The sequence below is a fragment of the Chlamydotis macqueenii genome, chromosome 8, assembly GCF_036417535.1.
Source record: "Chlamydotis macqueenii isolate bChlMac1 chromosome 8, bChlMac1.mat, whole genome shotgun sequence".
Classification (NCBI taxonomy): Eukaryota; Metazoa; Chordata; class Aves; order Otidiformes; family Otididae; genus Chlamydotis; species Chlamydotis macqueenii.
The window spans coordinates 36,409,382-36,422,239 of NC_141563.1; the positions used below are offsets into that span (position 1 = coordinate 36,409,382).

The window sequence follows — 12,858 nt, forward strand, 5'->3', positions numbered from 1 at the left end:
GCTGGACGACACTGTGACGATGCACTCGGCGTACTCCGTGCTCGCTGTCCGCAGGGCGAGAGGAACCCCTCGTCCCACACGGATCCTGCCCGCGAGGTGTGCGGTCCCCGGTTCTGATAACCTGCTCGGCTGCCGCGGCACGGACGAGCGTTCCTATGGGTCTAGGATAAATTGTCCTTAGCGTCAGAGCTTCGGCTACTTGACAGACTCTTCGGATTTAGTAAATATTGTGGTCTAGAAGCTTCTTCTAATAGCCTGCACTTCCACTCTGCGTTTCATGCCTTTATTCCTAGCAGTGCTTTTATCTTTTACCACTCTAATATATTTTTTCCTTCCTGTATTAATACCTGGAAACAAATGTTGACAATCTGCGTAGCTATATCAGCTATAACGTGCCTGGTAGATGACTCTTTTCTTATTTTCATCTTTCTTATACTAATCCCACGGGGCCTTTTATGCTTGTTTTCTATTTCCTTTCAAACCTATCTGCTTTCTCCGTGGCACAGACTGTCATTTCAGGTGCCTGCATTGTTTTTCTTTTTGTAAGTACTAATTTTTACTGGTAAACGAGGGAATTTCTAATGGTTTAGACACATGATCTAAAGAATCCGGTTTCAGCTGAGTGTCCTGCTGTTCCTGCGTCTCTCAGGCTAATGCGTTTTCCTCTTTAGCTGAGGTTTTAATCAGCTGCACCATCTATTTTTTGTTTTCTGCTCTTGCCAATCTGTACCTTGTGGGGAGCGTCTGAATCTGCAGTCAGCCTGAGGTGGAATATATTGACTTCACATTTCTTGCGTTTAATTTTTAGAAACGTAGGAGACCTCTTCATTTCTTTAAATATTTTTAAGATACTGGCTAGCTTGTTTAGCTTTTAAAACCAATTTTTTCATTCCACTGCGGTAATCCTTTCCTGAACTGGTTGGGTTGAGCTGTTTTGATTGGTGTGACATGTGTGGGCCTCCTGCTGCTATACTTGGATTTACATTATTTGCAGAAGATTAATCTCCAGGTCATCGAGTTTTAAGTCTTCTGAGGACAGACCAAGAGGAATTTTCTGTGCTGAGTGTTTCTGAGTGTAGAGAAAGTTCCTTCTCAGCATCCAGATAGCGGTTCTCCTTACTCTCCGCCTTGTGTCTTTGGATTTGCAGTGGTGAAAGTCACTGTATGCAAAAGTTGGCCTGCACGGGGCAAGGCGGGGTTGTTTCATCCCTGGTGTCCCAATGGGAAGCGATGTTGTTGTTTTGGGGTGTTGATGGAGAGCAGCAGGAATGGAAGTTCAGGAAGTCAGGAAGCCTTTATCTTGCAGCTTGAAGATGGCTGGTGACCATCAGGGTTGGGCCTGAGGAGCAGGGTTGTCACTCAGGTTCATGCTTTGGTACTTGGGGGTCTTGGATAATCCTGGGAGCGGGAGCAAGACCTTCAGTCGCTCTGGATGTTCCGTGAGGAGCGAGTGCTAGCAGCAGATGAGCTCTGTGTCCAGAGGGACATAGGCGAGAGGAGACAGGCTGATGGCAGGAGAAGTTATGTATGTGGTGTGTCACGTTTACGTCTTTAATTTGGAAGCAGTGCTGCTTTTCTAGCCTGAGAGCGCCCCTCCTTTGCAGTATGTTGGTCCTGCTCTCCAGAGGAGCCCCTCACCGTGCCGTCTGGCTGAGGAGGCAGCCTGTCCTCAGCCACACGAAGGAGGCGTGCGGCTGCCGGAGCTCCCTGCCAGCTGGAGAGGCTGCGAGGATGCTGGGCATGGAGCTACCTCAAGGCACCAGCAAAACGGGCAGCTACCCACAGGGCAGCTCTGGCCTCCGTCAGCCCTGGCAGTGCGGCTGCTCCCCACCGGTCGAAACGTGGCCTTTCCTGCACTGCCAAGAGGCTGCGAGCTGGGGCCAGGCAGCGCGAGAGGCCCAGGTACTCTGCTGCAGCATCGTTTTGGAGGTTACAGGAGTTAATACACACGTTCTCCTGCAGCCAGGGTAAGTGAGAGGCAGCGCTGCTCCGGGACACGCGCATCTGCAGGAGCATGTGTTTTGACAGCTCCCATATGTTGCCACCTACATAAGGAAACGCAATTTCTGCCTGATCAGCCTTAATCCTTCCTCGCTGAGAACGCGAGTGTTTCACAAGGTGCTTTGCTATTCACCAGTTTTCCACCACCTTGTACATCACCGTTCCGGATCTGTCACCTCATTTCTAGGGTCTGCTGCTATATTTACAGGATTGAACTCTGCTGTTCCCGATACACTGGCACCACGTACGTTTTCCAGGAGTGTTTAAGCCGCGGTGTGCTGGAGAAGGGGCTCGGGCAGCTCTGTTGGAGAGCAGGAGAGCATCCTCTGAGGAGCACCTGAGCAACACGCGTTGTCTCCTCATCCGTCTGCTTCTCCTGCACCGAAGGTTTCATTCGGCTGTCACCAGGAGATTATCCCAAAGTACAAATCAGATCCATGAGAAGAGATTAAATTCCCTTTTTTTTTTTTTTTTTTTTTTTTTAAAGCTGAATTCATCCCAGGTTTTGTTTGTGGGTTTGTTTTTTTTCTGTTCTGTTGGCAGACCAGTGTTACAGGGCACCACGCTGTGACTGAGACAGAAGTAAACTCAATCTGGTAGTGACACCAATTGCTGTTTAGGTTCACCTACTATTTTTAATTGGTCCTTTGTCCCTTAATAAGCTATCTGTTGTCCTGTGGATCATGCTGTGAAGTAGTGCTTTTGATGATCTCCAGTAAAAATGAGGCTGAAAAACAGAAGGTTGCGCCATAAACCACAATTCCTTGTTGTGCTCCCGACACAGAGGAGCCAAACTGCTGCCTTGTTTTGCCAGGGTTTCGGTGCCGGTTGGTGTGCTTCAAAAACAACACAGCCGGAGAGGTACCACGCCGTTGCCATGACGTATTTCATTTGTACCTTTTTTTTTTTTCCTGAGGGTTCATAGTCATCCCATAAATTCCTTTCTGAATTTTTAGGAGTTTTTCCCTAATGGAAAGAACACATGTTGCAGATACAGATCATTCGTGTCTGTAGGACTTGGTTTAGTGAATGCTCTGCTCAGGATTTGTGGGCATCGAATGTACCTAGTTTGGTGACCTCCAGTCAAAGCCATGGAAAAAAAGATTTGGTGGAAGCTCACTTCTGCATAATTAGCAATTTCCACCCAACTTCGGTGTAAATTAATTCACCGTACATGGTGAGAAAAGAGAGGGAGAGGATGTGAGTACGATGTATTGGAGACTTCTGCCTTGTCCTGGCTACTAACTGGTACCCAGTGTAAACGATTTCCTCTTCTTGGTGGAGTGACCATCCAGTTGTGGTTTTCCATGGCTGCCTTGGGACTGCAGGATTTGCCGACACCGGTCCCGTGAGGAAAGACTCCTCTTGATGCCGTGCTCTGCAGAACTGGCTGCTCTCTCTGCTGGGACACCCAGTGCCACCCAGTGTCACTTCCCTGGCCAAGGCAGAAGGGGAAACTGTCGAATCCCGATGAGCCTCCATTGCCCACACCGGAGTGGTGGGGCATTCTGGAAGCAAAGTGCCGCGAGAGATTTATTTTTGTTATTTAAGCCTATTCACGGATGATTTTTCCCTTTGAGAAGCATGACTGTTCAGATGATTCACCCTTGCCTTCTTGTAGGAATCTTGGTGCCACAGAATAAGCAATCACAACGGCACGAACTCGTGCTGCAGCTTGTTTACTTGAGAAAATATTCATAACACCAATTGTAATTCGTTAATCCCCGTGCATCTTCTCAGCTCTAGTTGTTAAATTAATTTTAGGCTATTTTTAACCAATTTCGTGGTTGTGATCCGCGTGTCAGGTCGGTGTGTAGACATGGCGCTTGAAGAATGCTTCCACTGCAAAGCCAGTGCTTTCGCTGGAAAGCTGAGCTACTTTCACGTCGAATTATTGATGCTGGGCCAACGACGTGGATAGACACTTTTGCCTACAGCACCAGCAGCGTATTGTTTTGCACACTGTAATCTGTTACGATAATAATTTCCTTGTTCTCGCAACACGTCTCTCTCTTTGGCTGCCTGAACAATATTTTTGCTTGTAATCTCCGTGTCCGGAAAGGCAAATCCGACGTTAGAGAAGCCTGGGGGAGCATCCTGGGAGCGAATCGCTTGGCGTTTTCACGTGTTACCTTTATGAGATGTTACATAATTTTCCTGGGAAGAAGTGTGGTAGGCAGGAAGAAGCAAGGTAGGATGTTCATCAAAAAGGTGTCGGCTGTTGTGGTTGTTTTTAATCTATTTATGGAATAGCAACAAAGCCCAGAGTTGCGTTTCTATCAGACATCCTCGTGGTCTGGAGATGGCTAAAGTTGAGTAACAGCCAATTTCTTATTTTTCAGGCTCTGAACACAATGTTCAGTGTCACTGTTCTGAGATAACGATGCGGTCAGGAGCTACTCTACCCTGCTGCAAGCAGTGACCTTAGAGCTGCGGGATTGCGTCCGGCTCAGGGACCTCACTTCAGAGAGGAGGGAAGTGAGAGAATCGGACAGAAGATGGCGGAAATACCAGGAAAGACTTAAAAATTTTGTAGTATTTACTCTTGAGGCAATTACTTTCTTTGAGTTACATAAAAAGTTTTAGGAGAAGGAAAATTTCCATGTCTGCTGCAGATCGGGCAAGGAGTAATCAGCAAGTGCCGCGACAGGGGAGGTGATCGGGCTGTAGGCACTCAGAAGAGCTTTGGTGGCAGGGTGAGAAGACCTACACCCCATTGCCTGGGCAGGCTGTAAGGTCTGAACCTGAATTGTTTGTTGGGTGGGGCGAGAAAGTTTGGGATTTGGTTGAATCTGCTTTGGACTGTGGGAAGAGACCGGAGGAGTGCTTGAAAGCCCTCACGGGGATGTCGTTCTGCTCAGGAGAGAGGAGTGGTAGATGTTCAAGGGAACTTCTAGCAGCACTGAACGAGACCTTCTGTGACAATGTGATGGGTATAGTAAAATAACGGCAGTGAACGTAAAAGCGTTTATCTTAAAAAATACTACTGATTTATCTACTTGAAGTCTCTTTCTATGCAGGCTCATAGGTGCGTACAGATCTCACTCTACTACGTAGAAACAAGAGGAATGAGACATCTGGTAACGCTGCTGCGTACCCATGTTCTCCGCTGCCAGGCATCGTACGAAGCTCCCACCTTGTGCCTGTTCTGTGTGTGTTGGTCCCAGTGGCTGTACGGCAGAGAGGCTGTAGCTGCACGGGAAGGGGGCTGGCGGGGGTATGGAGCGCAGTGAAAATGAAGGATTGTAGCATTTGCATTACTGCTTTTACCGGCGTGTTTTTTCCTTAAAAATCTCTCTGTGGGACACGCCGCTCGTTTTGCAGTTGCCCACTGCACAGTACAGTGGCTTCTTAGTCACTGTGCTGAAAGTATGTCCCTCCACGCTTACTGGGAAGGCGTACATCACCTTGCATATGCGTCTGATGGTTTGAACCGTAGGTCAGAGTGGAAAATAATTGCTGGCAAGATTGATGATGGCAGTTACGTAAGACAGGACGGGTCACGTATCCCGTTTTAGTCGCCCCTGCAGTTGCGTTCTGGTGGTGTTAGATGTGTCAGGGATGTCAGCAGGATAACCGTCCCCTCCTCAGCGTGACCGTTCCCCAGGCGGATTTATTGAGCGCCAGGACACACCATGCGAATCTCAAACCCTCCAGGTCCCTTCACTGGGCTCGTTTTATTTCTCGGGTTTTTTTCCTCTTTTGACATAGAGGTGCAGCTGTGATGTCTCCTGCCTTCCTTCTCCAAATGTTTATCATCCATGTTGTTGGAAGAGCTAGATTCCATTAGCAGCCCCTCCACAGCGTGCGGCCCCTCTCCCTGAGGAGACCAAAGTCCTCTCTCCAGGCGAAGGAGATGATCTGTGAATGTTTTTTCTTTAAGTGTAAATCTTTAATTAGAGGAGGAAAAAAAGGCATACTTGAACAAGACAGCGCAACATCTGCTGTGGACTAACAGTAGTGAAGCTGTTATCATAGCTTTTTAGGTTTTCCATGAGAAAAAACTGTTATTGTTCTGACTGACTTAGGTTGGTCTTTCAGGTCTGCCATCTGGATGATTACAGGAAAAGCCGTTGTTGATCCAGTTAAGTTTTGCGCGTCTTACCAAATAACGGTAATAGGAGGCTCAGTAAGAGCAAATCTGGAGAGAACGGTGGTGAGGAACCAGTGTCCGCAGGCATTTGTCCTCGGGGCTTTACTTTGGGCTGGATCCGTAAGCTGGGTGCCCGTCAGGGGCTGGAGAGCCCAGGGTGCATCTGGGGTGCACCTTCCAGTTCAGCGCCACCTGAGAAGCTCCAGTTTGTGTGCCTCAGGAGTGCCCCCAGTTGCAACCAGAATACTGTTAATGGGGACAGGTGGGAGATTTGCTTCCAAAGTCAGCTTCCAGTGTCAACAGGAGCAGGAATGTGGGCATTCGCCTGGTGACACCGGTTGTTGGACACTGGTTGTGGTCCCTTCCAGCTGGAGATACCTTAGTCTTCTGCCCCAGGAAGTGGTGGTAGAAACCACGGCACCTGTTTCTCCAGACATGCGTACCCTGCATGGTGGTGTCCATCATCCGTATCTCCTCTTCCTCGCTTAAAATCAACCTGAAGGGTTTTTGGCACGATAGGGAATGTGGCAGCTAGTGCCATGAGTTGCCTTTATACTCTCACCTCAAGAGTAATAACTGAAATAAAAATAAGGTGAGGTAGTTGGCTACAAAGCCACTGCTACCTGGTTACTATGGCAGTTATCAAGGGACCATGGAAACGATGCGGTCCGCATTTCATTGCTGATGCTGTAGCCGCCACCCTTGAACTGGGGCGGTGAGGGTGGGGAGGAGCGGAGGGGCTGCCGGCAGCCTGCGGACCTCGAAGCGCGTGGCCGTGGAAGGACACGGAGAGGAGGGAAAGCCGTGGAGTGGTGAGGCGTGAAGGGATGCTGCTGTTCGTGTGGAAGGAAGCACGTACTGTTATTACAAAACAAAAGAAACAAAATGATCCCCCCCAAAGAGGGAATCTGCCATCTTCTTCCCCCCTAAGTTACATCCAGGTTGTTTATGCAATAGGAATGATTTTTTTTTTTTTTAAAATAACCAACATTATAGCTCTGTCTTGTCCAGCGCTTTGAGAATGAAATTGCTTTATTTAAACAATGTCCTGAGAAATCCCAATAATTATTATTTAAATAGACACTTTTAATTGGGCTGAGAAACTGGTGAAGGGTAGAGCTCTCCCGGGGGAGCGTTCACCCACGTTCAGCACTGGTGAGTGATTCTGGTTATTGCCTGCATCCCCAAATCTCGTTTGCCTCTGTCTGCAGAGATGAAAATGCCGTTCAGAGCGCAGTGGCTGTTTCTGTGTAACCTCATTGAGAAGCTGAATAATATGCAGTTATATTCCGTTTACCGTCCAGGCTAAAAGATAATATTTTTCACTCTTTTTTTCACTGCTGCTGTTTCAGAGCGTGTGCGGTTGGTTCGGGACTTACGTGGGGCTGAAAGTCCGGCCTTCCGATTTCATTTCATAGTTGACTTTCTGACTAAAGTATAAATCTTCGTGTCATTAATCTAATTCTCGAGTCTCTTCTTGTCTTACAGAACAGAATAAAAGGCAGCTCTTTGTCTTAACCAGGAACACTTTCTACAAGGTTAATTGTAATTTTGCAGATATTCCCGTACTCTGATGCCAGCTGTTCCGGACAGAATTGGATATTCCTACCCAGAGTTTGAAATACAGCAACATCGCATCCTTAATAAGCTTTTATTTGGATTATAATGCATCTTGCCTGGCAATCGGCCGCCCGGATGAGTGTAACCACTTGCGTACCCGCCTCAGCGGTGTGTTTCGTGATTGTTTTATTATTAATTTAGTAGAACTTGTGCTGGGAACCCCAGTCAAGCTATCCTTCTTTTGTATTAGCGACTCTTGTGTTCTACATATTTTATTGTGAACATTATTTTCTGTCAGGTTAGTAGCTGCTTTGCTTCAAGCGACATTACAGGGCCGCTTGAGGGAAGGGCTTGCCGTGAGAGAGTGGCAACGCAGCGTTTGGTGGATGCGCTGCTCATGAAGAAGCCTTGCGTGGGGTTCAGGTCCCTGCAGTCCAGAGGAAAGGAGAGGCGCCTCTCCAAATGTCCCCACCCTTACGTCATTGCCAGCTCTGGCGGTTTCCCTACGTACGGGGGACGGAGTACGGAGCGTCAAGTAATCCATCTCCTGCTTCAGTACTATGAACCTTCTTGTTTCCTGTTCGTTATGAAATAACCTGATGAGTTAATAAATGGAGGGAATTCTGCCCTGTTCCTGGAGATTCTGCGTTGCTCCAGAGTCACTGAGTGCTCTCTGGTTGCTGTCCCGCTCATGGGAACCCTTTCTGCTGTGGCCTGTCCTTATGGCTTTGGTTCTGAATGGAGATTCTTATTTTTAAAGAAATTACACAGTTTTCAGATTGGCAGGATCCTGTTGCTTGCACCTGTAGTAAAGTTTAATGCAAACAAACCAGGAAAAATAGCAATGATTGCCTATTTCTCTGGGTTAGCAATAATGAGAACTAATTCAGGGTATTTATTTGTTTTGAAGAACGAATTATGATTTGTTCCGTTTCATTGAAGTGGATTCTCTATTGGGAGCAATTTCTGAATGGCCTCTTCTTCATTAAGCGATAATTCTCACCACGAGCGTAGGGAGCGCGCTGAAGACACCTAAAACCACGTACACACACCGAAGGACTTTGTGTTATTTGCAGTGCTTTAGAAGTGATAGCGTTGGGAGTTTTGACCTTTAAATATATACGTTTTGTGCCTTTTTGATATTTAAATTGAAACAGTACTCTTCCTTTTCTCTTCACCTCCCTCGGGCTTTGGAATAGTTTTGCAAGATGTTTCAATGAAATCGTGAATGGCTTTAAGTTTTACCTAGCCTGACAAAGAAATTAAGGCTGCTGCTGTTACTGTGAGGAGAGAACGTGGAAAGCCTGGGCACAGCAGAGGCAGGCGGTGCGGAGGTCTGCCGCTGCAAATAAACTGAGAAGTCTGAGGTGCTTGGGGCAGTGAAAGCTTAGGGAGAAGGGAAAGGTTCTGAAACTTGGCTGAAATAAGAAAGAGGATGGAGTGGGGTCAACTAAGCAATGCTAGAAATTAGGATTCCCGTGCCGGTTTTGTGTTCTGTGGTCGTGCTCGTGCTAAACGAGGTGCCAGCGCCCGGGTACTGTTAAGATGCAAAAGCGCTAAGAAATAAATCCTGCGTTCTCTGTCCAGTTATCCCACGGTGGGCAGTGCATCCAGAGAAAACATCCTTGCTGTCGGGGGACTGGAATCAGCAGAGGCTGAGAAGGGAAAAATAAATGTCTATCAATACAATAATTCTTTTAAGAAGTGTTTCTTGAGGTGGAAATTTCCACTCTGTCTCGCGGTTTGATGTGTTTGCTTGCTCAGACTTGGTGACATGCCAGAAGGTACTCAGACACTGCAAGCAGCAGGAGTGACTGCTCTTTAATGATCAGAAGTCGGTAGATTGTACCTTGCGGTAAGGCTTAAGGTCTAACAGCACTGGTTTCTGGCAGGCGGGTCTCCTTGCGTAGGGTCTGATCTGCTGGAGGCTTAAAACACTTTTTTGTAGTAACTGTGGAGGTTTAGAGTGAGGAAGGTGGATGCTGTAGCAGTGTTAGGATGCTTTGTCTTCAATGAATCTGACTTTTCTTCCTTTTATTTCAGTAGAAAGACTTCCTTTCCTCAGTGTATACCCTAATTTACTGACAAAGAAAACACGAGAGGGGATCATAAAAGAAAGTAAGTTATTAAAAATCTTGGGAAAACTACAATTCGAGTGAATAGCCCGGTGTGTTTCGTTAATCATCTTGGCAGGTAGGAGCAAAGCCCAGCAGCGCTGCGGCAGGCTGCTCCCTCCAGCGAGGCCGTCCTCGCCCGCTTCGCACCCGTAGCTCGCTGAGACGCAAAGGATGGCATGACGTCCTTCACGTCTATCCAGTTCTGGTGGCTATCTGCCCAAAAGCTTGACATTCAAGCGAATTTTAACAGGAATTGAGGTTTTTTTTTTTTTTTTCTTCAGGCTGACTCTCTTTGGGCTATCATGCCAAAGAATGAGCATCCTTGAATGCTAACGTGGGCCAGGCATTCAGCTAATTGATTAAAAAACAAATAAAGGGGGGAAAGGGCAAAAACCAGCAGAAAACAAACTGACGTGGGTTTTGCCCTTTTCAGCCTAATTTGAAAAATAATTGGTTTTAACTCTGCTGATGCGGTGTCGGAGGGGGTGGCCAGACTCGCTGAAGTCTATTCAGTCACAAGTCATTCGCCATCGATCTGCCAGTTTTCCACGCTGACATTTAGTGGCTGTCACTTGCTCGTCACGTTAAGAATAGTGGTGGAGGGAAAAGTGGTAGTCTGATAATGGGAAAGCAACCGCTGTGTCAAGAAAATGTTTGAAATTCTGCAGTTTAATTATTGCCTTCTGCCGTGAAAGACACAGGTGGGAGTCATTAAGTCAAAAATCACCCCCAAAAAACACCCCGCCCCAAACCAACCTCTTCTTCAGATCTGATTTGAAAACAGGTAATAGGGAAATTACAGTAGTATTGGGTGATGTTCAAAATGCGAAAATTGCGTGATCAGAAAAAGATTGACCAGAGTAATCTTCTCAGGAAGGACCAACAGGTAACGGAAAAGGGGATGTCTTTTGAAATTCAAATGAAGATTTAAAATTGCATACGAGAGTTGAGATATAAGCAAATATTGTGGGGGAAAAAAAAAACATGAAGCCCAACTGATGAGATTTCTGCATGAGTAAGGTTTACTTATCCATACTCAAAATCCATTATTTGGTTATTAGGCTTGGTGATGTTTTGTTGAGATGAAAAATCAGTTGCTGTGTATTTGTAAATGAGGAGAAGTGGTAGATAGGAGAGGTTTGGGTTTCACCTCGCAGAGGAGTGGTTCCAAGGCCTCTCCTGGAGCTCACAGAGATGACCCGGCGTCCGTACGGCCAGGAGTGCCGCTTGTGTGAAACAGAGACTTTGAAAAATTACAGAATAATAAGCACAGCTCAGAGTCAGCTAAGGAGCCTTCGCAACTGCTGACTAACTTTTTTAATAAACAAAGACCATTAAAATCTAACGAGGAAGTGAGGGTTGTGGCGCAGCACACCCCGTTGTTAAACACCGCTGTACCCCGCTCAGCCCCGCGCGGTGCGGGGCGCAAGGAGGCGGTGGCGGCTCGGCTGTTCCTGGCGAGCTGTTAGATCGGCGGGGAGAGGCCGGAGCGACGCTTTCATGCGGCATTGTTGTAACCATGACAGTAAGGACGTCATCCTGGGAAAATAGCAGTCGGAGCGTCTGCGGAACAAAGCCGAAGCGGCTCCGCTTTGCCGTGTGCGGGTCCTCAGCAGAGCGATGCCATATGCGAGCTGTTCATTTACATATAGATTAACTCTCCGCTCTCAGCTGCTTTCTGGCTTTAAAAAAACATGCGAAGAATTAAGACTTGAACTGAAAACCAAGCCGCAGGCTTGAGAAATGACTGTAGTTTTCAGAAAAGGGGGTCCTTTTACTCGCCGAGAAACGTTGGGCCTTACAGGCCCCGCCGGGCGCGTGGGGAGAGCAGGGTGGGATGGGGCCGGGCGGGTTTCTTCTCGGCATCGCTTTGGGTGGCAACGCTGCTGGTTCAGCAGCCTTGTGCTTCCTGGGTCCTGCCCTGCGCTGAATAAAGCCGCTGAAAGCCAGAGCTGGCTGCGTCGAAGCGGCAGCGTGCTGGAAATGCTGTTAAAAGTGATTTTTTTTATGGCTGCAGTGAACCCAGGGCGAACCTGTAAATAAAAACACTGGGGAAGGGAGGGCGGCAGATGTGAAAACAGCCTGAAGGAAAAAGAAAGGGATGGAGTCATGCCAGCGAAGAGGGAAATGCGTTGTGGGGAAGGACAAAAGGGCTGGAGGCTGGAGGAGGAGCGAGGAAGGAGGGAGACAAAGCAGGGCAGGGGGTCAGCGGGGCTGACGTCAGGCGCGGGCACCGCCGCGGCCGGGCTGGGCCTCTGCGGCCTGACCGTCCGCCTCTCTCCCCGTCGGCTCAGTGATTTACACTGCAGCAGGTTTTCTGTACGGCTTTCTAGCAGCTGGGAAGAGGGTAGGAGCACGAAGCTCAGAAGGAGCATCCGAAGGCACGGTCCTCTCCGAGTTAGGCCGTGCGAGAGAGACCCGTGTGAAATCCCTCTGCTCCTGAGGAATCGGGGCATTGCTCCCCCTCTTCCTCCCCAGCCACCTCCATGCCACGGTTGCGGTATTTTCCACCCCGGAGAGCCTGACAGACAGCGTTAGTGTGCTGGTGTCTTAGTATGTTACACTCACAACTGAAATTTTTTGGTTTATACCAGGACCTGCCAGCTCTGTTTCAGTTTCCCCTGGAGCGGTGTGAAAAAAGAAGGGGATTATAAGGGAATCATCGCGTCTGTAATGCTGGAAAAGTAAATCCGCCTTTGTTTGTAGTGGAGTTGTTCGACAGGAGGTCCTGTGCGAGGAGGCGTGAGGAGGAAAGGTAAATCACAGCAGGGGAGTCCCAGGAGCGCTTCCCGGCTGGCGTTGCCTCCCTGGGGATTTGCGGGATCTGCAGCTCTCCTGCAAGGAATGGGTTTTTCCCGTGAAAATAGAAAGTTTCCTGATAATTGACAAAATTAGTGAACAGGAAGATGAATTGCTATTTTGGACGTTTGACCTCCCTTTCAAAAAGAATTAGTTGTTTACGTTCATAGATAAATATTGTTCATAGAGCTCTTTCCTGCTTTAAATAAATTGTCAGATAGTAAGGTTGATGTGAAGCGCTTTTGTCTCTGGTATGTAGTGAGAGAAGAAGCAGCTACAAGTTTTAAA

General features: G+C 47.8%; 1 protein-coding gene across 2 annotated transcripts in view; it reads left to right on the forward strand.

Annotated features, from left to right (window-relative positions):
* PDE4B (phosphodiesterase 4B) overlaps positions 1–12,858 on the forward strand; it is a 189,618-nt gene that overhangs the window by 60,000 nt on the left and 116,760 nt on the right. The gene's annotated exons all lie outside the window — the stretch shown is intronic.